The sequence below is a fragment of the Chiloscyllium plagiosum genome, unplaced genomic scaffold (genome assembly GCF_037043375.1).
Source record: "Chiloscyllium plagiosum isolate Xiang-an unplaced genomic scaffold, Cpla_swu_hap1 HiC_scaffold_7, whole genome shotgun sequence".
Classification (NCBI taxonomy): Eukaryota; Metazoa; Chordata; class Chondrichthyes; order Orectolobiformes; family Hemiscylliidae; genus Chiloscyllium; species Chiloscyllium plagiosum.
The window spans coordinates 11,884,039-11,907,379 of record NW_028270145.1 but is presented as its reverse complement, the minus strand read 5'-3'; the positions used below and the strand labels follow the sequence as shown (position 1 = coordinate 11,907,379).

Here is a 23,341-nt window from a genome sequence, read left to right as displayed (position 1 = left end):
TGTAAAGGTCAGTGCGCCAAACTACTACCGCGCCAGCTCCCTCAGCCAAGCTTCTATAATAGCTATGATATCCCAGTCCCATGTTCCCATTCGTGCCCTGAATTCATCCGCCTTACCTATCAGACCCCTTGCAGTAAATTCTTCAGAGTTACCTCATTCTCTGACTTGCTGTTGCCTGCTTTGTCTAATTAACTTGCTGTCTAACTTCTGAACCATCTTCATCTGTTTCCCTATTCTCTCTCTACTGCTTAGAATCCACCCATTCCCCATCATTACTAGTGCTGCAAAGGCTCCTGAGTAGCACTGGCAAATTTCCCTGCAGAATGCAGAGTGGTAGATGGAATTTAATTTGGATAAATGCGAGGTGTTGCATTTTGGTAAGACAAACCAGGGCAGGACTTGTACAGTTAATGGTCAGGCCCAGGGAAATGTTCTGAATCAGAGAGACCTCGAGGTTCAGGTACATAGCTCTTTGAATGTTGTGTTACAGCTGGACAGGGTAATAAAGGAGATATTTGGCATGCTTGCCTTCAGTACTCACAGCATTGAGCATAGGAGTTGGGATATTATGTTGAGGTTGTACAGAAAGTTGGTGAGGCTACTATTGGAGTGCTGTGTACAATTCTGGTCACCCTGCTTTAGGAAGGATGTTATTAAATTGGAGAAGTTGCAAAAAAAAATTACCAGGACTGGAGAGTTTGATTTATAAGGAAAGGCTGATTGGGCTGGGATTTCTTTCACTGGAGCATAGGATGACCTTAGGGTGACCTTATAGAAGTTTATAAAATCATGACTGGCATAGAAAAGGTGACTAGCAAAGGTCTTTTCCCTCATTTAGGGGATTTTAAAACTAGAGGTCAATTTTTTTTTAAGGTGAGAGGAGAATGATTTAAAAGGGGACCTGCGGGACATTGTTTTCACACAGAAGGTGATTTGTATGTGGAGTGAAGCACTAGACAAAGTGGTAAATGCGATTACAGTTACAACATTCAAAAGGCATTGAGACAGGGTACATGAATAGGAATGGATTAGAGGGATATGGGTCAAATGGGACTAGTTTACTTTGGGAAAAGTTGTTCAGCATGGAAGCGTTGGAGAGAAGGATCTTTTGGTGCTGTATGACTATAATAGTCACTTCGCTTTTTTAAAAAAAGGATTTATAGAAGCTCTTATCTGTTTTTATTTATTGATAGATTTCTCTCTCACTCTTTTCCCTCTTTATTACATTTTTAGTCGCAATTTTTTATACCCAATCTTCTGACCTGCCAACAGTCTGCACAAAATTAAATGCTTTTTTGTTCATTCATCTTTAATGTTTGTAGATAACCACTGATAGTAAGACCATCATTTGAATACGGTTTCACTTGATGGAATGTATCTATTCTATGCATTCTGAAATATCCCTTAAATTTCAGTCACTCCATCTCTATATTGATTTAGTATTTAATTTTCCAATTAGTTTTAGCCAGCATTGTTTTCATATGCTCATAATTCTCCTTTCAGATTTTAAAAAGGAATTCCAGAACCATTCCCCTCTGCCTCAAATTTGATGTAAAATTCAATCATATTCTGGTTGCTTAAACTTAAGGACACCTTCATAATGAGATCACTAATTAAATTTATTTCTTGTACAATACTAGGTCAAGTATAGTTAGCTGTCTGGTCAGCTCCAGAACATGATGTTCCAAGAAACTGTCCTGAAAACATTTTATCAATTCGTCTAGGGTACCACCTGACATTTCAAATTGATTAAAATTTTCCACGATTAGCATCATGTCATCCTGACAAACTGTCATTCTATCTTCCTTTTTATGTTTTACCCTAGTCTGTGGTTAGTATTTGGTTGCGGTGTGGAAATCTGCACATCACTCAGGAACCCCACTCTGGTACAGCAGTTTCCTGTCGAGGATACAGTAGGCTGAGAAGGTTCACAATGTGTTGGCCTGCTTTTTCTCTAGGCCCTCTTCTCATCCAGCTGAGCTTTTTGTTTCTGTTTTGTTTTTCTGGGTCCTTTCCAATCAGCCATGATAGGTCACAGTTATTGACGATTTGTCAGGCAGTTGTCAGTGTCTGTATCTGTCATTTTTGGGTGTGATATCCAGGAGGCCATCACCTAGTGGCCAAGTCTCCAGACAGATGGTCTTTAGGTCAACAGTTGTCATCCATCCAGTGGGCATGGCAGAGCCAGTGCAGGCAGCTTTGGCTTAGCAATGAGTGTATGTTGATGGAACTAGCACACTCTAGGATCTCTGATATGGTGACCTTGCCCTGACAAGGTGTGTTGAGGATATATCTGAGATAATGACATGAAAAAAATTCAGCCTTGACTTCTGCATTCAGGTGTCATGACTATGGAGGAATGTGCTGAGGATGTAGGATGGGTCAACTCTCTGTTTGATGTTCTCAGCCAGGTTGCTGTTTTTCTACATACTCTTAGACTTCTTGGATGTAACGAGTGGAGCAGGAGTTGACCATTTGATCTCTGAAATCAGCTTTGCCATTTGATGGGATCTTGGTTGATCTACTTCAAGGCTATTTCCCCACACTATCTGCATTTCCTTGGATGTGGATGTCTTGAATATCCAGAGCTCTATCAATCTCTGTCTTGAATGTTCTCTGAGCCTCCACAGTCTTCTGAAGGGTCACCACCATCTAAGTAGAGAAATTCCTTCTCACCTCGGTCCTCAACCTCTTACTCCAATACTGTTGGAATGGAATGCTTGTGGACATTCTATAGTAGAAAAATCATTCGAGGGCAACTTGTTTCATTTTTGCCTTTGATTCAGGCCAGCAAGGCTGAACAGCTTTGTCAGTTATGGTATGACCTGTGGGCATATGCTAGAAGCAAAGACAAAGAACATAACCTGGAATCAGAGCATAATCCTATTTGACCCTGCTGTGCATCACAATGGTTTCCCTAGTCATAACTTGAGCCCTTATCCTGACCCTGTCAGAACTGACTTTTGCCATTGCGTGTGGAAAGATGAAATCATTTTAAGAAAGTTCAACGGAGAGCCAGTTTTTCTCCAGCAGCTTAAGTAAGTTGCTTATGCTCCACATGGTCAAATGTCTTGATGAGATTGATGAAGGCAATAAATAATTGTCCCCTTTGTTCACAGACTCCCTTGCAACTGCCAGACAAAGAGAGTCATGTCAGTTGTAGATATTCCACTTCTGAAACCGCACTGGAAATTGCAGGGAGATGTGTCCACCTAAGATCTGCTGTTGACCAGGGCAACAAGGACAAATACTTCATCCATGATACTGAGCAGGGAGATGATCGCCCTTGTTCTTGGATGGTGTCACAATGTTTGCATTGTGCATATGCTAGGGCACTGTCAGCTAGCACCCTCTTGCAGAGATTGTGAAGCTGCAAAGTTGTCAGTTTTCCTGTTATAGTACTCACTAAGCACATGATTGGGAGTCTTGCCCATGGCAAGTGACTCAAAAGATTTGCGGAACTTCTGATCGCCTCATTATAGGAAAGATGTGGAAGCTTTGGAGAGGGTGCAGAGGAGATTTACCAGGCTGCTTCCTGGACAGAAGGGCATGTATTATGAAGAAAGGTTGAGGAACCCAGGGCTTTTTTTCATTGGAGTGAAGGAGGATGGAGGTGACTTGATAAAGGTGGACAAGATGATGAGAGGCATAGAGTGGATAGCCAGAGACTTTTTTCCAGGATGGAAATGTCTATCATAAGGTGGCATAATTTTAAGGTGATTGGAGGAAGGTTTAGAGGAATTGTCAGAGGTAGATTCTTTACACAAAGAGTGGTAGGTGCATGGAATGCACTGCCAGGAGTCTACTAGAGTCAGATACATTCGGGACATTTAAGTGACTCTTGGATAGGCACATGGAAGATAGTAAAATGAAGGGTACGTAGATTAACTTGATCTTAGAGTTGGATAAAGCCAGCAAAACATTGAGGGCCGAAGGGCCTGTATAGTGCTGTTCTGTTCTATGTTCTATGAGCTTAGTTTATAGGTGTCATATCCAGCTCTGTCACAACAGGTTGGCTTTCTATGATGATAGAGCTTCCTCAGTGGTGTTTTCCCTGGCATATCTATTTATCTCTCCAACTGTCCATTGCCTCTGCTGCTGCTTTAAGTAGAGCTGTATTATTACCAAGTTTGTGTTGTCTTTTTAATCCTGTCATGCATGCCCCTGTCATTTCCTGTATAAAAGGTTATCTTAAAATTCTGGCAGAGTTTCAGCCGCTAGTCATTTATGAACTACCTAGGAGTCTGTTGAAAATTATATTTAAGTGGTTCTTGTTAAATTCAGTTTTCTCCCTTGGGTCTCGTAATCAATGAGAGCAGGTCACATTGCTTCAATGATAGGTTCCACTACAGTGATGCTGACTTCAAATCAGTCAACATTTTTTTTTACAGTAAAGAGAGTGGTGGAGAAACTGAGCAGGTTTGGCAGCATCTGAGAAGAACAATGTTGAGGTTGATACCAGGTCCAGTCCCAACCCCTAAATGGCCCACAGCAAAATCATGGAATCATTTAACTTGGAAAATTGTACCAATCTTTGAAAATAATTAGGTTATTAAGCACATTAATTCTCTTGGACAGGAGCTAGCATCCATACTATAGTTTGCACCTCATTGAGGTGCGATATTGATTATGTTTAGTCATTTTGAAGTGATGTTAGCTACATTTTGGACCATTCTGGAAATTACCCGGTGAATAAAATAAGTCTAGTGATTCCCCTAGTTTTTAGGGCTTTGATGCTATTTTGGGAATATTGTTGATTCCAGTATGCATGTGTGACTTTTGTTGCTGATATTGAATGACAAAAGGACTCCATTTCTCAGCTGCATCCAGTTTTTTTTTCTCAAAAAAGCATGCATAAATGGAATTTGAGCATTGATGTTGATGAAATCTGAATTGGTTGTGTCAACAGAATAGCTGAAGTCCTCTCGACTCCAGTACATCTCTGCAGGAGTTCCTCAGGGTAGTGTCCTACGCTATCAACTTCAGCTACTTCATCAATGACCTTCCCTCCATCCTGAGGTCAGAATGGGGATAATCACTAATGGTTGCATTATGTTCAGCACCATTCATGACTCCTCAAATACTGAAAGTGGCCATGCCCACGTTTCTCAGCAAAGAGAAACTACCCGTCACATTTGTCCTCTATCAGGACTCTTTCAACTTAACCAACAGCTTGTCTGCCTCTGGGGTTTTTGAAATTAAACATAATACTTGGTTATTTTAAACTCAGAAATAAGCTCTGATAATAACACTTTCTGTAGTTGTTAGCACTTATCAGTAACATGCCTCAAGGAAAATCATCTTGCCGCTGTATGTATCCAAGGTGACTTACAGTTCAGGCTTTTTTCCTGATGCTGTTAACTGGTGTTGTGCATTCAGGCAACTTTAAGCTTATAATTACTGTGAAATAATACTAATCTTCATGTGTCAATTATGGGATCTAACTGACCACTGGCTGTACAATCTGATCTTATTTCCTCTAAACCTGCGACCAGTTAATAAGGGGTTAATCAAAAGAACCGATTTAGACAAGTACAATACTGATTTCACATTGCTAATCTTAATCTAAGCTGCTTAAAATAAGTCCTGTGACTTTTATTACTCAGCAAAACAAGAATTTATAATTTACATTTTTAAAAACATAACTCATTTAAACCAAAAGCCAAAATAACTATTTTGTTCACAACTACCTTCATTGTCTTGCTACACATGAGGAAGGTTTCGTGAATTGCTGTTGATTCCCCAATCTCCTCATTTTCAATCGCACATTTCTGTTTGTGTATTCAATAAAAGGCTGCCTTTCAAATACAATGTTTGAAAATATACACTACTGTTCCAAAAGTCAGAATTGACAATTGGTAACTGGTAGCAGTATGTTATTGTCTTATGTAATGTTTCCATTTGGCAGCATAGGTATGAGTTCTTTTCTACTTAGTTTGTTATTCTCAGATTTAAAGAAGGCAGCTGTATTTTGTTTACTCTGTCATGGGATGTAGGCATCATTGGCTGGGCCAGCGTTAATTTCCCATCCCCAGCTGCCCTTGACTTTGGTGGTGAACTGCCACCTTGAACTCTGCAGCCCCGGTGCTGTAGGTAGATGCACAATGCCATGGAGGAGTTCCAGGATTTTTACCCAGCAAAAGCGAAAGAATGGTGATATATTTCCAAGTCTGGATGTTGAGTGGCTTGGAGAGGAACTTGGAAAGGGGTGTTTCCGTATTTCTGCTGCCCTTTGTCCTCCTATGTGGTAGTGGTCATGAGTTTGGAAAGTGCTGTTAGGATCTTTGGTAAATTTCTGCAATGCATCTTGTAGATAGTATACACTGCTGCTACTGGACACCAGTGGTGGAATGGCACCACATCCACAAACAATCAAGCAGGCTTCTTTGTCCTGGATAGTGTCAAGCTTCTTGAGCTGCATTCATCCAAGTAATTGAGGAGTATTCCATCATACTCCTGAGTTATGCCTTCTAGATGGTGGACAGGCTTCGGGGAGTCAAGAGGTGAGTTACTTGCATAATTCCTAGCTTCTGATCTATTTTTGTAGCCATTGTGATAATGCAGCAAATCCAGTTGAGTTGCTTGTCATTGTTGATATTGGGCTATTTGCATGGGAATGCATTAAATGTAGTGAGGCAGTGGCTACATTGTCTTTTATTGGAGATGGTCATTTTGTAGCATTTATGTAGCGGGAATGTTGCTTGCCATTTTTCATAACTATGCAATGGGTGTAAAGGTGAAGAAATTATCATAATGAATTAACACTGGATGCTTCCCTTAGTCTGGTATTGCTGCAATCAGTTGGAATCTGATCTAATCTTCAACAGTCACCATTGCAAAGACTACTTTTTTTTTATTTTTGGACTTTAGACTGAAATGAAATACACTGCTTTAAACCAAGGAAACGGTGCAAAAGGATGGTTTCAGGTTTAAAATCATGCTTACTGGAATACGCTGTACACAACTCGTAATGTTGCTTTCTCCTGGACAGTGAGAACAAAAGCAGGAACCACAAAGCCAAAGAGTTCTGAACTAAGGAACAACTGGCCTTAACTTCGGTGGTCATAAGTGCTTTGAAAGGCTGGTCATGGGATTAATCAACTTCATCCTCCCCACTACTCTTGACCCACTCCAGTTTGCCTATCGGGCTAACAGATCCACGTCAGATGCCATGTAATTTGCCCTTCACTCCTCCCTAGAATATCTTGACACCAAGAACAGCTATGTAAGAATCCTACTCATTGACTACAGTTCAGCCTTCAACACTATTATCCCCTTGAGACTGATTACTAAACTTAGTGGTCTCAGACTAAGCCCCACTCTCTGCAACTGGATCCTCAGTTTCCTGACCCACAGGCCACAATCAGTGAAGACTGGGGACAATATTTCATCCTCACTAACACTCAACACTGGAGCCCAACTGTACTCACTGTATACCCGTGACTGCATGACCAAATACCAGACTAGTGCCATTTACAAGTTCACTGATGACACCACCATAGTCGATAGAATCTCAGTTGGCGACGAAATAGACTACAGATGGGAGGTGGAAGACCTGGAAAAATGGTGCACTGACAACAACCTAGCTCTCAATGCTGGCAAAACCAAGGAACTCATTATTGACTTTCGGCAGGATGTTACTCATGCCTCCCGACACATTAACAGCACAGAGGTGGTTCGAGTGGAGAGTGTCAAGCTCCTGGGATTGGTCATCCACAACAAGCTTTCTTGGACTCTTCATGTGGATGCACTGGTTACCAAGGCTCAACAATGTTTCTTCTTCCTCAGGCAGCTGAGAAAATTTGGCATGGTGGCGAATACCTTGCCAACTTTTATAGAGGGTGCCATCAAGAGCATTGTGTGGATGTATCACTACCTGGTATGGCAACTGTACCATTCAAGATTGGAGACAGTTACAGAGAGTGGTAAACTTGGCCTGGACAATCACAAAGACCAACCTCCTATCGATTAAAATCCATCTACCAGGCCTGATGTCAAGGAAAGGCCACCAGCCTTCTTAAAGATCCATCCCACCCTGGCAATGTTTTTCTACAACCTCTACCAGTGGGGAGAAGGTACAGAAACCTGAACACCCACACCAGCCAGTTTCAAAACAGTTTCTGTTGTTAGAATACAGAATGGGCTCTCAGACTCTTAACATTCACCTGTACCTGAGTTTTTGTTTTTGCTGCTGTTTACCCATTATTTACTTATCTATGCTATTTAACTCTGTGATCTGCCTGTATTCTCGCAAGACAAAGCTTTTCACTGTGCCTCGGTACACATGACAATAAATTCAACTCAATTCAAAAAGTTAGGTTGCAGAACAACAGTCTGAGGGATGTTTATTTAGATCAAATTTAATTGAGACAACAGCCCTCTCAAAATAGGCAGCATGCACTTGAGCCATCTCTCAACGTGCATATCTACTGTATCAAAATAGGTTCAGCATTGCAGGTTTCATAGTTCAACAGTTAATATAATTGCTATAGCTTTCATCACTCATGGGAGGCCAACATCTGAGGTGGCAGTTGGAGTGACATTTTGGTAGAGAGAAAAGGTATTAAATTCTCGCTCAGGGCATCTGGGTTTTCTTGCCCCATTGTGTCAGTGGAGAAGTGAATAATTAACATGATGGCTGAGTTGTCAGTCAAGTTAGCTTCTTTGTCTGAATAGCATTGAGCCTTAAGTACTGTTGAAGCTGCAGTCATCCTAGTAAATGGAAGGTATTTCATCACACTCCTGGATTTTGCCTTGTCAAGGCTTGAAAGGATTTGAAGAGTTGAGAGGTGAATCACCTGCCACAGCATGCCCAGGATCTGCTTTTGCCTTGCAGCTGCAGTATTGATCCTGTTAGGTAGTCTGGTCATCCTTGAGCAAAAACGAAGGGTTGAGGAATTTGGACATGTAGATACAGTTTAATGGTTAAATCCTCTCTTGCTGGAGTTGGACATTGCCTGGTACTTGTGTGGATATTATTTTCTGTTGTCTAAGCTGTTGTTCATGTTACATTGGCTCCAACCATTCTGCTGATGTCTCACGCACGCACTGTGGGTAGAGATGAGTTCCACTGTAGATGTCAGAGGAAGCAGCTCTTAAAGATTTTAGTAATTACACTTGACCAAATCTAATTGTACTTAACTGATATCTTGCAGTAAATCATCTTTGATATTTAAGAAATATCTGTTCTCTAGATTATTCCTGACAGTGTATGATCCATCACTAGTCAGTAGACAGGCCTAAGACAAAGTAGAATTACTTGCAATGAAATAGATCAAATAACCTTTGCACAGTACTACATGCATAGAAGTGGCGAATACCACATGGTCCCAGCAGTGGTCATCTGGGAAAATACTACACTTTCCAATTTTCAACTCTGCATTGAATGTTCTGTACAGGCATACAGGTTAACAGCCCCAATCAGAGAACTTGTAATCTATGAGGGCCACCTAACTGACCTCATTGCCTATGTTACTGCAATGATTGTAATGCAATAATCTTCATTTGGACAGGATAAATAGCATTGACGCAGGAAGGTGAGTTCATAGTGTTTTTGAAACAGTTTAGTTTTAGAATCATCTAGGAATACAGCTATTTCAATGTGGTAGACAGCAATGAGGCAGAGTTAATCTCATAATGAAAGATTCTCTGTGGGGGACAAAACCTTTAAAATTAATTTGAAATTCAATTTATAAAAAAAGGCATAGAGTCAGAGGGATGTACAGCATGGAAACACACCCTTCAGTCCAATGCGTCCATGCTGACCAGATATCCCAACCCAATCTAGTCCAACTTGCCAGCACCCAGCCCATATCTCTCCAAACCCTTCCTATTCACATACCCATCCAGATGCCTTTTAAATGTTGCAATTGTACTAGCTTCCAGTGTTAAACAAAAAATTATATCTATTATTGGCTTTTTGTTTGAGAGACTGGTTGACCAGCGCTTAATAGAGTAAAATAAAATTGTAACTTAAAATTAGTTTCAAGCTTTTGCAATTATATAAGAAGAAAAGCCATAATTGGGCGGCACGGTAGCACAGTGGTTAGCACTGCTGCCTCACAGTGCCGGAGACACTGGTTCAATTCCTGCCTCAGGCAACTATCTGTGTGGAGTTTGCACATTCTGCCCCTGTCTGTGTGGGTTTCCTCCGAGTGCTCTGGTTTCATCCCACAGTCCAAAAATGTGCAGGTTAGGTGAATTGGCCATGTGAAATTGCCCGCAGTGTTAGGTGAAGGGGTAAATGATCCGGGTGGGTTACTCTTTGGAGGGTCAGTGTGGACTTGTTGGGCTGAAGGGCCTGTTTCTACACTGTAAGTAATCTAATCTAATGTAAATGTTTGTCCTGCAGAAGCAAAGGTTGAAGTTATCATGAGGAATGAGGAAATATCAGCAATGTTCAAATATTTTATCTTTCTCGACAGTGAAATACACAATTTGTATGAAGAAAATGTTACTAATGAGTAAAAGGTATTGTGAAGATGACAAAATTTTATGATTTGTATATTATAGGGATATAATGTTTAGTTTTGGGCAAATTAAATTTCTAAATGCAAGTGGAAGACCTCAATTTGAGGAACTGTTAAGCACCCCTAAGATCACTGTTATAACGGATATTGTATCTTTACATACTATGAATTAGAACACACTAACAGTGGAAATTTCTTCGAAGTTTTTTGGTGGAGAAGGGATGTCTATAAATGTCTTCATTCTGGACTTAAATTATTTGAGTGTCCTAGAGCAAAGAATGGCTGAAAAGGGACTTAAACTTTTCAGATTAAAAAGTTTGGAAGTGGAAGATAATTAGCTGGAATCTCACTTGGACATCCCAAACATGCCACGTTGGCATGGGTATAAATTGAAAGGAGGCTGTCTTTTTTACTTTAGTTTTATCTGTGTATTTTTCTTTCAGGCAACCATAGTTTACTTGGAAGATTATGAGAAGGCAGTTGTATATCTGATGGCAGCCAAACAAGGAGAATAGAGGTAATTAATACTTGGACCTGTACCTGTTAGAATCACTAAACAGGAATTAAGTATGGGGTTAATGCTGGGAATAAAAAATTCCAAATATAGGAAGAATTGAAATTGAGAGAGATACCAGGCAAAGTTAGTGGAAGAGTGTAATCCTTGTAGAGGGAGTGATAGCTCAAATTTTTAACTGCCATTGTGGAAAACTAAAGAGGGTCACAGTGAATTATTGAGAACCATTGTACATCTTGATTTGCTCCTGGAAGAAGTGAAAGCACCCTGAAGATCTTGCAAAGTATGAAGAGCCTCTGGTGGAGTTAAAGACAGAACAGACCCTCCTCTGTTTACATTTTTCAGTTTGGAGAAAAGGGCTTACAAAAATGTGTTAAACTATACTTGTAGGTTTAAAAGCTAAAGCTGTGAAATGTCTAAATGTGGATGTTCATGCTTTGTTGGTGTGTATGAAAGTGGAAGCTGCCATATCGGTACAGAAAGCAATCACAAAGACTAATGGTGAAATAACTCCAGACAGATAAGAATCACCTTTTATTACATATCAACAGTCCTTGACTTTAGTACCCCCTCATTCAGAGTCAGTTACCAGAATATCATAATCGGTGACACTCATCCTTCAAAGTTTGTGAAAAAATTTGTAGCTCGGGTACTCGTTGTTGTGATTCTGTTTGCCGAGCTGGAAATTTGTGTTGCAGACGTTTCGGCCCCTGTCTAGGTGACATCCTCAGTGCTTGGGAGCCTCCTGTGAAGCACTTCTGTGATCTTTTCAATGGAGAAAGATTGCAGAAAGTTATAGCACAGAGGGATTTGGGGATCCTTATTCCAAGAAATAAAGAGACATAGAAGATAGCAGGAGGAGGCCATTTGGTCCTTTTAAGTCTGCTCTGCTATTCATCACAGTCATGGCTGATCGTCCAACTCAATAGCCTAATCCTGCTTTGTTGCCAAAACCTTTGATCCCATTCACCCTAAATGCTGTATCGAGTCACCACGTGAATACATTCAATGTTTTTGCATCAACTACTTCCTGTGGCAATGCATTCCACAGCCTTACCACTCTTTGGGTGAAGAAATATCTCCTCATCTCATGTCCTAATTGGTCCACCCCAAATCCTCAGTGTGACCCCTGGTTCTGGATGTACTCACCATCAGGAATATCCTCCCCGCATCCACCCTGTCTAGTCCTGTTAGAATTTTATAAGTCTTGAGATCCTTACTCATTCGTCTGAACTCCAGTGAAAACAATCCTAACCTCGTCAATCTCTCCTCATAAGTCAGTCCTGCCATTCCTGGAATCAACCTGGTAAACCTTCCCTGCACTCAAGAGCATCCTTCCTCAGAAAAGGAGACCAAAACTGCACACACTATTCTAGGTGTGGCCTCACCAAGGCCCTGTATAACTGCTACAATGCATCCCTGCTCACATACTCAAAACCTCTCGCAGTGAAGGCCAAGATACCATTTGCCATTCTTACCACCTGCTGCTTACCTTCATTGACTGGTGCACAAGGACATCCAGGTCCCACTGCACACTCCTCTCTCCCAATTTACAGTTGTGTGTGTTGCTGGAAAAGCACAGCATCCGAGGAACAGGAGAATCGATGTTTTAGGCCGGAGCCCTTCATCAGGGCTTTTCCAGCAACACACTCTCAACTCTGATCTCCAGCATCTGCAGACCTCACTTTCTCACAATTTACAGCCATTCAGGTAGTAATCTGCCTTCTTATTTTTGCTTCTAAAGTGAATAACCTTACATTTATCCAAATTACACTGCATCTGCCAATAATTTGCCCATTCACCCAACCTGTCCAGATCATGCTGAAGGATCTCTACATCCTCGTCGCAGTCACCCTCCCACCCAACTTGTTATCATCTGCAAACTTTGAGATGTTACATTTTGTTCCTTCATCCAAATCATTAATATATATTGTGCATAGCATGAATTAGAAGAAGTTAGCATCCAGATTCAGTGGGTGATAGGAAACGTAAATAGAATGTTTGTATAGTGCAAAGTTAGTGCAATATAAAAATAAATTTTGTTAAAACAATACATTACTCAGGCTAAAGCTGGAAAACAGTGAGCAGTTTTAGGCTCCTTATCCACGGAAAAATATACTGTCGCTACAGGCAGTCCAAAGAAGTTATAGTAAGCTGATGCCAAGTACGGTGGGACTGTCTTATGAGGAGAGGTTGAGTAAGTTAGGCCTATTCGAAGTAATCTTAATTAAGTTCAGGACCAGTTGGTAGTGGAATTGGAATTTAGAAGAACGAGAGGCAACCTTATTGAAATGGACAAGATTCTTAAGGGACTCTGCAGAGTAGATGGGGAAAGTTTATTTCCCCTTTTCAGAGAGTCTAGGGCCACGCAATGAATAAGCAGGGTAGTGAATCTGTGGAATTCTTTACCACAGAAGGCTGTCGAGTCTAGGTCGTTAAATACATTCAAGGCTGAGAAACAGATTTTTTTTAATCAGTAAGGGAACCCAGGGTTAAGGGAAAACAGCAAGAAAGTGGAGTTGAGGTTTATCAGATTAGCTGTGATGTCATTGAGTTGAATACTGACTTCTGTGCCTATGTCTTATGACCTGTATGCATTGTACAGGGATCAATCATACCATTCTTCTGTTTAAAAAGAAGCTGATCCGTGTGTCTTGGTGATCCATGATCTGCAACCAGTACCAACTAAACCTGAACTTAAATAAAGGCACTTGGAGGTATGAAGAAAGAGTAGTCTAATGCAGGTGGCAAAAATAGACTAAAGGGATGGTCAGTAGACGAGCTGGATCAAATTATTCTTATCTGAGTCAAATTCCACTTCTGTCCACCTGAACAGTTCATTGGAATCTTGTTGATTTCAGTCATCCTGCTCACTATCAACCACGTGCCCAATTTTTATCATCTGCCAACTTCTTGGATCATGCTCCCTGCAGTTAACAACCGCATCATTTAACGTATGTCACAAAAAGGAAGAGTACTTTGTATTGAGCCATGCAGGACCATACTGGAAATCACCTTCCAGCTGCAAAATCAGTCATAAACAATTAATGTTTTTTGTCACCAAGCCAATTATTTTTTGTCCAGTTTTCTAAATTCCCTTGCATCTGTGTGATTTTTTTTTTTAACCAATCTGCCATGTAGAACCTTATTAAAAGCCTTTCTAAATTGCACTATTGTCACCAATCTTCCTTGTTATTTCCTCAAAAAAATTAATCAAGTTAGTCAAGCACAATCTTCCTTTAAAAACTCTATGCTGATTATCCCTTATTAGTCTGTTCTAAGTGGCAGTTTATCCTGTGCCTCACAAATTATTCTGCCCGCTACTGAGATTAAACTGACTCGCCTGTATTTATCTAAACTATCCTCTGGTGCCTTTTTAAGCAAATCTACTCCATTATTAGTCTTCTGGTCTTTTGGCCCCGGACCTGTATCAAGTGAGCATTAGAACAAGGTGGTCAGACTTTCCATTTTTTCCTCCCTGGCTTCCTTTAACAATCATACTTCCTTTCTCCCCATGCTTAGCACATCCAATCCTTTACCACCTCCGTAATATCTACTTTGTTCTCCTCCTTTGTGAAGATCAATGCAAGATATTCACTAAGACCCATACCCACATCTGCCTTTACACACACCACGTTTTGGGTCTCTTATGAACCCAATTCTCTCCTTTAGTTATCATCTTTTAATAAATTGATAAAACATTTTTAGATACACTTTGAGATTACTTGCCAATTGTCTGTCTTTCTGAGACTTTGCTTTCTTAATGTCCTTTTGTTAAAACGTTGCCCCTATTTTCAATATTCCTTTCAGGTTTCTCTAATATTGAGTGCCTGACGTCAGATATAGGTTTCTTATTTTGCCTCATCTAATGGTATAAACACCTTGATGTTCAGGATGCCTTGTATTTGGTCGTCACACCCTTTTTCTTCATGGGAACATGTTTACTCTGAACTCCATGAATCATCCTTCAACTGCCTTCCACGTGCTCATGCTGATTTACATGTTTAAGCAGCTGTTTGTACGTTTACATCACTCATTACCTTAGTAATATTGGCCTCAGTTTAGAACTTTTAACTCCTGTCCTAACTTTGTCCTTTCCTGTAATTATGTTGAAACTAACTGAATTATGATCACTGCCACCAAAATGTCTCCCACTGTCACTCTTTCCAACTGCCCTGCTTCATTTGTAGCCCCAAAATGGAGTGTTTTCCCAAAAGTGGCCAAACTGTGAAACATGCTATTGGATAGTCAGTTGGAGAGGAAGTGTGCCTTACTGATGATGAAAGTATTTGTGAAACTTGGAGTGAAAACTGTTGGATAGGACTACTTATGTACCCTGTGTGAACAGAAGACATTGTATTGTGGGACTATGAAGCTACGTGGTGTCACATGTCTCTGAAGTGATTTGAATGCTTCAGGTTGTGTAAGGTGTTTCTTTGTTGTGGTGAATATTTAAAGTGGAATTTACCTTTTTTAAAGTAATTGTGTGTGAATTCATGTGTATGTTCTAGTGTTATAATTCAAAAAGTTACAAAATGTGGAATCTTGTTGATTAATTTCGTTTGGTGTTCTTTCAGTAAATTGGGTTACTCTGCTTACCAACTTTGCTTTCCATGAGGTGTTTTGAGGCTGCAAAAAGGTCAGATTTTCATCTCGTGAAGAGGCTTCCAACCTCTTGGGCTCTCGTGTGAATCACAGCTTTTGTTTTAATGCAGGTTTTTAATATAAAGTTCACATGAAAGATAAGACTTTTTTTGTTAAAATACATCACCAAATGAAAGCAGTAAATAAATGGGAGTATTTTTTTAAGCAAGCTGATCTATGACTTTGCCATTCAACTGTTTTAGCGTTTTTAATGGATGAGGCACCATAAATATTAGCAGTTGTATTTAGAATGCAGTTCTCAATATGAATGTCAAATATTCCATGCAAATCTTACAGCAATACTTGAATTGATGGGAAACTAATAAGCTTTGAAAAACAATCAAATTAATTTTGAAATTCAACGAAAATAAATTAAGTTCATAATGGGTACAATTTTTTTTTAAAATGGCCTGTGCAGTAGTCACTTACCTGCAGAACCTGATGCTTCTGTAATTTTAGTAGCAATCAGTCCAGCTCTGGGTAATTAAAGTCATAGAGTCATAGACATATACAGCACGGAAACAGACTCTTTGGTCCAACTCGTCCATGTCGACCAGATATCCTAAATTTAATTTAAAACCTAAGTGCCAGCATTTGACTCATTATCCCTCTAATCCATTCCTAGTCATGTATCCATCCAGATGCCTTTTTAAATGCTGTAATTGTACCAGCCTCTTCCACTACCTCTGGCTGCTCATGCCATTCACGCACCACACTCTGCATGAAAAAAATTGCCCCTTAGATCCCTTTTAAGTCTTTCCCCTCACCTTAAACCTAGTTTTGGATTCCCCTACCCTGAGGAAAGGCTCTTGTCTATTTACCCTATTCATGTCCGTCATGATTTTATAAATCTATATTAGGTCATCCCTCAGCCTCTTACGCTCCAGGGAAAACAGCTCCAGCCTATTCAGCCTCTCCCTACAGCTAAAATCCTCTGACCCTGGCTTCATTCATTGTAAATCTTTTCTGAACCTTTTTCCAGTTTCCCAACATCCTCCCTATAGGAGGAGACTAGAATTCCATGCAGTATTCCAATAGTATCATAACTAATATCCAGTACAGCTGCAATATGACCTCCCAACTCCTCTACTCAATGTACTGACCAATAATGGCAAGCACATGTTATGAAGATGTGGGTGTATTGTACCTTTAAGAAAGTTAACAGCTAACAAAACTACCTGACAGCACCAAGTGTTCTCAATAAGGTAACAATGTAACACTTGGTCGAAAGCTAGATTAGCTGGGTTGCCTGGACACAAAAACAGATTTGAATTAGGCCAATCAGTTTAAATTATACCCCCAAAAAGCAAACTCCAATCCAGTTTCTTGGTCTTTCTTGGACTTCTCCACAAACAGAGGTGTCACTGCCATCTTGGATCCTGCCAAATTTGGCAGGATCTAAGGTAGGAGTGACACCCTTATTGTGGAGAAGCCCTAGAAATTAGATTGGAGTTTGGTAATTTTTTGGGGGGTTATAATTTGGCACGATCCAAGGTGGGAGTGACATCCTTGTTGTGGAGAAGTCTAAGGAAGATCAAGAAACTGGATCAGAGTTTGGGGTATAATTTAAACTGATTGGTCTAATGTGAATCTGTTTTTGTCTCCAGGCAACCCAGCTCATCTAGCTTTCGATCAAGTGTTACATTGTTACCTTATTGAGAACACTTGATGTCAGGTAGTTTTGCCAGCTTTTAACTTTCTTAAAGGTACCGTACACTCACATCTTCATAACGTTTAGCATACGCCTTCTTCACTATCCCATCTACCTGTGACTCCACTTTCAAGGAACTATGAACTTACATTCCAAGGTCTTTTTTTTTCTCTCTTCAGTAACACTCCCTATGACCTTACCATTAAGGGTACAAGTCTTGCTCTGATTTGCTTTTCCAAAATGCAGCATCTCACATTTATCTGAATTAAACTGCATCTGCAACTCCTCGGCCTTTGGCCCATCTGATCAAGATCCTGTTGTAATCTGAGGTAACCTTCTTCACTGTCCAGTACACCTCCAATTTTGGTGACATCTACAAACTTACTAACCATCACATCCAAATCATTTCTATAAATGACGAAAATTTGATTTTTAACTTTTAATTAGGTAGAGAATTTCAGTTTGTGAGTTGGAAAGCTGCTTTTCAGATTGGATTCTCTGAGTGTAAAGTATCAGCAATATGCAGATGATTTTGACAACTTTTGTATGTGACGGTATTGAGGATAGAAGTAGTTAAGTAACCAATTAAGCATGGAAAGTAGTGAACAAGGAAGTATGTGATGGTATTGAGGATAGAAATAAGTAAGTAAACAAATCGAGGATGTTGAGGGGATCAGAGTTAGTAATTGGATAGATGGTGAAACAAAAGATATTCCAGAGAAGTTGCAAGTGTTAAGCGCAGATTGTCAGGAGTGTGGGAACATGGGGAAAATCTTGCAAAAAGAATGCTCTGGTGATCCAAGAATGTCATGGTGTGTGGGCAGGTCAGTGCCAAGGGTTTGGGCTGATGCTACCAAATGTGTACAGACAGGATTTCCCCAGAACCATTTTCATACCTTTGGCACTCCTAGTGGATGAGATGCAGTCATCTTCTATCACCAGTACCTGTTGCCAAAGACAATGAGAGCAGTGTTTTGTTACCAGAGCTGAGGTTTAAAAGCTACGAAATCCTGTTCCTTAAGATTGCATTGAACGTTGTTGCTGTACAAAACGTTGTGGAAACGGAGTTTGAAGTGGGATTATGATAGATGATTCCTGACATTGCTCACTCACTCACTCACTCACTCACTGTCTTTGTCACATGCACTCTTCCCCTTTTTTTTGTTATTTTCTTTCCTCAATCTATACATGCTTAAGACTGTTAATCTCTAATATCTTTCAGTTCTGACACAAAAAGTATCTGCCTGATACATTACCTTTGTTTCTCTCTTCACTGATGCTGCTGGATATTAGTGTTTTCAGCATTTTGTTTTTATGTCAGATTTCCTGTCTCCAGTGTGGTTTGCACATGTTTTAATGTAAAATGTAAATTTATTTTGCCTTTTTTGCTTCCACAAATTTGATTTTACACTCACCATTTATAAACACACAGCAGCATTAGCTTCTGCCGTCGCAAATTTTGGAGTACACCTGCTTCTATTTAAAGTTGTCATTCATGCAAGACCTTGGGTTTGTTTATATTCAATTTTTATTTGCCTTTGATAGCCCAGTTGCAAATTTCAGTGAGCAATATTTATAATCCCTCCACTCCTAATTTGAATTCATAGTTCCTTCCTAACTTGGTGTCATCTGCTCTGACAGCAGGAATTCATTCTGAATATACAATGGTTGCTGAATATTGCTTCACTGCACTGACAAATAAGAAAGGCAGATTGGACTGATGGCTGATGACTAATTTCTGAAAGTTTCCATAACACACAATGATGCATGGCAAATAAACCAATATTTGGAAAACCAGTAATACTGTGCTCATGTTATTCAGCTATGCTAAACAGGCGTGTGGCTCAAAGAATCCAAACTTACAGCATTGCTTTCTTCCTTGTCACCTTGGTTAAATGCAATGTTAAGAGCATAGGCACCCTGAGTAGATGTAATAGTGTAAAGGTTATCATAATGATTAGCAATGTCTTATCTCCACTCCCTCAATCCATTCTTTTTCTTAAAAAAAAAACTTATCACTCTTCATGTTTAATTTATCCACTGTTGGTGACCCTCTCCTTTTCTGTTTATTTGTCAAATCTTTGCTGAAGAAAATACAATGTCTGTTTCAAAGCACCAGAGGTCCTGAGTTGCTGGCTTTGCTATGCTATTATCAAATTGCACTTCCTGGAATTTTGTGGGCAATTGTACATCTGTCTCATGCTCTGTGCAGTGAGATGCCAGGGTCTTGCAAAATATGGCTGGGGAAATGTTTGTAGGGAGACTGCAGGGCTGAAATTCTCCTGGCCATGGTAAATTGGGAGAGGAACAAAAAAGAAAAATTCCGAGTCAGAGTGAAAGTAAGAGAGGGAACTGTGGCTGGATGAGGCTGCAGATGTAGTTTGAGGCTGTAGGCCTGCTGTGCTTTGAGCTGTTGGCTACAAGCTGGGCTACCCATCCTAGGCTGGAAAATAAGAGGATGGAAACTAAATCTGAGATATTAAAACATATTTCTGTGAAGTAATAAGCTGACATATCCACCCCATAGGCATATGGACTGAAACAAGCCATGAAAATATTTCAGTGAAGTAATTTATCAGAAGCATTGTTTGTATCCAGTAAATTTCATTGAACAATTCAGTGAACTACCTTCTGCTTCAATTATGTATGTGGGATTAAAATTAATAGTTAAGATGAAACAAATATTTAAATTTACGCTATTTTTAACTTGAGAATGACACTTAATTCACTGTCTTCATTCATAGTAATTCTCTTGTGTTTTATCAGCATTGTTGCTTTGATTGACAACTCAAATGGCCAATCCTAGGCACTGAGAGGAGAGCAGGAAGGAGGGGATGTTATATGGGTGGAGATTAAGTCTGGTTTCCTGTGCCACTCAGACACATTGACACAGGCAGAAAATGTATTTTATGGATGAGTCAGTGAGATGAAAGCATTTTCAGTTCAATGTTGAGTAGTTCCAAAAGATTTGCTAGTCTAAAATATAAATATTAGTTGACCACCAGTGAGCAATTAATATAGAATACTCATAAATTTATTTAGATTAAAATTGAAAGTACATGTTAAGCTTTAAGGCTTTATGATTGTAATCCCAGAGTACTTTGTTGTTACGCAGTTTCAGATGAGTTGAGGTTTATGTAACTTAGTATCCGGGATGTTAAACAAAAATAGCATCTGTAATTGAGATGTGAGGTAGCAAAGTCTGATGTAACTTTAGATAAAAATGATTCATAATGTTTAAAGTTCAGCTCTGGAACAGACAGTATGAAGGTTTGCATTGTAAAATGACTTTGGAGGTTATTGGCTTTAGCAGCAAAAGTGCAAGGTTCTTCTGGTGGGAATGGAGCAAGGCAATCACAAGTGTTAATTAAGGAAACAAAAGTCATCTTCATCCAGGACTTGCACTCGATATATGGGGAGGAAGGGTAGGAACAGGCTGACATAGTCTGGAAGACTCTTCCATAATTTTGGAAGAGAAGGCATTATTTAAGACTTACCAAATTTAAGGGAACCAATTTGCTATTTTGGAATCTGTTTCTTGGTCGTAGCCACTTAGATTGAGTGTCTATCTGGTTGTCATTTGGGTGAATCTGTGGCATCGAGTGTTGAGGAAGAAAGGAATGAATGATCTGTGGTCAAGGTGGGAAAATAGCGGTGCAGGATCCTGGAGAGTTTAGAGGGAAGCTGAAAAAAATGAGAGAATGGGTAGTCTGTGGACGACATCACAGACCAGAAGAACATCATGGTGACATGCATTATGAGAGCTTGGGATCCAGTCACAGGAGATGTTAATAGGTTTGTTTAGTGAACCATAGACATTTCCATCTCTCTTGGTCCACACACATTGTTGGAAATGCGCATAACCTTTCATTTAATTGTCTTTGTGCTGAAATCCTGATGAAATTGCTGCTGTTCTGTATAACTTTTCAGTCAATATTTCCAGATGGAGATTAGTGCACAATCGCTGTCATGTTTACTTGCAATCATCTTAGTTCAGAATGCCAAAATAAGCATGTAAATAGAATTGAAACTAGCATGATTTTTGCAGTCTGATTTTACGAATTCAGTAAAATAAAAATGTATTCACTAGTGTATTGTAAAGGTGGTTCGACTTTTCTCCTTGGGTGAAAAACACTGACCAAACTGGCCTCCCTCAATGCTGTACGATAGCAGTTTATATTAGATTTCAGTTGGAAAAAATATTGCTATTATAAATAGAATATTTCTATGGTCTCAATTTCGTGAGCAACCATAAGTCACAAAATATTTTCCGGTCAACCTAACTTGTGAAGATGGTTATCATACATGTCATGGCTGGCCACAACATATCCGCTTTTTATCCAACATGTGGTCTCAAAGCAATGATTTAGTTGGTTTGTGCTTCACACAAGTGACCACCAGAACACTCTCTTGCATTATTGCTACGTCCTACAAAAAGTTCATCATGATTGTGTTTCACATTTAGCAAGTTCTGAATTCTACCTTGTCAACATCCTGTTGCAGAAAATGCTGTCGATCACCTTGCACCAGTAGTGAATCTTTGTATACCATTTTATGTTTTCTACCTTTCTGTGCACATTATATTTGACCATAATACCTAAACACAAAATAGCAAGATTTCGGTGCAACAGTACAAATTGAGCAAACAGAATGTATATTAATGTATGTTAAGGGATGGGCATTTTATATAAAAATCAATGTTTGGGATTTTTAGGTAGTTATTTATTTTGCATGTAGTGTTCTTTGCATGACACTCACAATATAACTCAATGTTGACTTTGCATTAATCAGCTAACCAGAACGACTACTTTGATATTATGAACTCCTTGGGTTACTTAAAGCCTGACAACACACACATATTGGAATGTTTCAATGGGTGTTTAGAAACACATCCAAGTTTATGGAAATTGATGTTTGATTTGATAAGCATAAAATTTAGCTTCTACAGCTTCAGTCCATTGGAATTTCAGCTCATGATATTTAATATAATATGGAGATGCCAGTGTTGGACTGGGCTGGACAAAGTTAAAAATCACACAACACCGGTTATAGTCCAACAAGTTTATTTGGAAGTACAGGTCGACAACCCTTTATCAGAAATCAGAAAAGCTCCAAAATCTAAAGGTTTTTTTTGTGAAGTTTTTTTCTCATTAACAAGGTTGTTTGGCATGCAAACAGTTAACACAACTCCACACCTACTCGATGTGTGTCACTCAGATGCAACGTGGGTGAACGTGGCCCAGCACTAGCAGGCCTCAGTTCTGTCTCAGGGGCCATAGTACTCATAGTGAGTCTGCTTTTCGGTAAGATTTTTTAAAATTTCACCATCAAATTGTCACTTATAGAGTCATAGAGATGTACAGCATGGAAACAGACCCTTCCGTTCAACCCATCCATACCGACCAGATATCCCAAACCAATCTAGTCCCACCTCTCAACTCCCGGCCCATATCCCTCCAAACCCTTCCTATTCAAATATCATCCAAATGCCTCTTAAATGTTGCAATTGTTCCAGCCTCCTCCACTTCCTTTGGCAGCTCATTCCATACACACACCACCCTCTGTGTGAAAAAGTTGCCCCTTAGGTCTCTTTTATATCTTTCCCCTCTCACCCTAAACCTATGTACTCTAGTTTTGGATTTTCCGACCCCAGGGAAAAGACTTTGCCTATTTACCCTATCCATGCCCTTCATGATGATGTAAACTTCTATAAGGTCACCCCTCAGCCTCCGACGCTCCAGGGAAAACAGCCTCAGCCTGTTCAGTCTCTCCCTATAGCTCAAATCCTCCAACCCTGGCAACATCCTTATAAATCTTTTCTGAACCTTTTCAAGTTTCACAGCATATGTCCGATAGGAAGGAGACCAGAATTGTATGCAATATTCCAACAATGGCCTAACCAATGTCCTGTACAGTCGCAACATGACCTCCCAACTCCTGTACTCAATACTCTGACCAAAAAGGAAAGCATACCAAACGCCGCCTTCACTGTCCTATCTACCTGCGACTCCACTTTCAAGGAGCTATGAACCTGCACTCCAAGGTCTCTTTGTTCAGCAACAC

General features: G+C 39.8%; 1 protein-coding gene across 8 annotated transcripts in view; it reads left to right on the top strand.

Moving 5' to 3' along the window:
• Positions 1–23,341, top strand: part of dgkg (diacylglycerol kinase, gamma) — a 546,249-nt gene that overhangs the window by 37,090 nt on the left and 485,818 nt on the right. The window contains exon 2 of one of the 8 annotated variants that reach the window (XM_087988713.1): positions 10,913–10,986. The exons of the other annotated variants lie outside the window; for them this stretch is intronic. The gene's annotated coding sequence lies outside the window, so the exon portion shown is untranslated. The remainder of the gene's footprint in view (positions 1–10,912; positions 10,987–23,341) is intronic. 8 annotated transcript variants of the gene reach the window in all.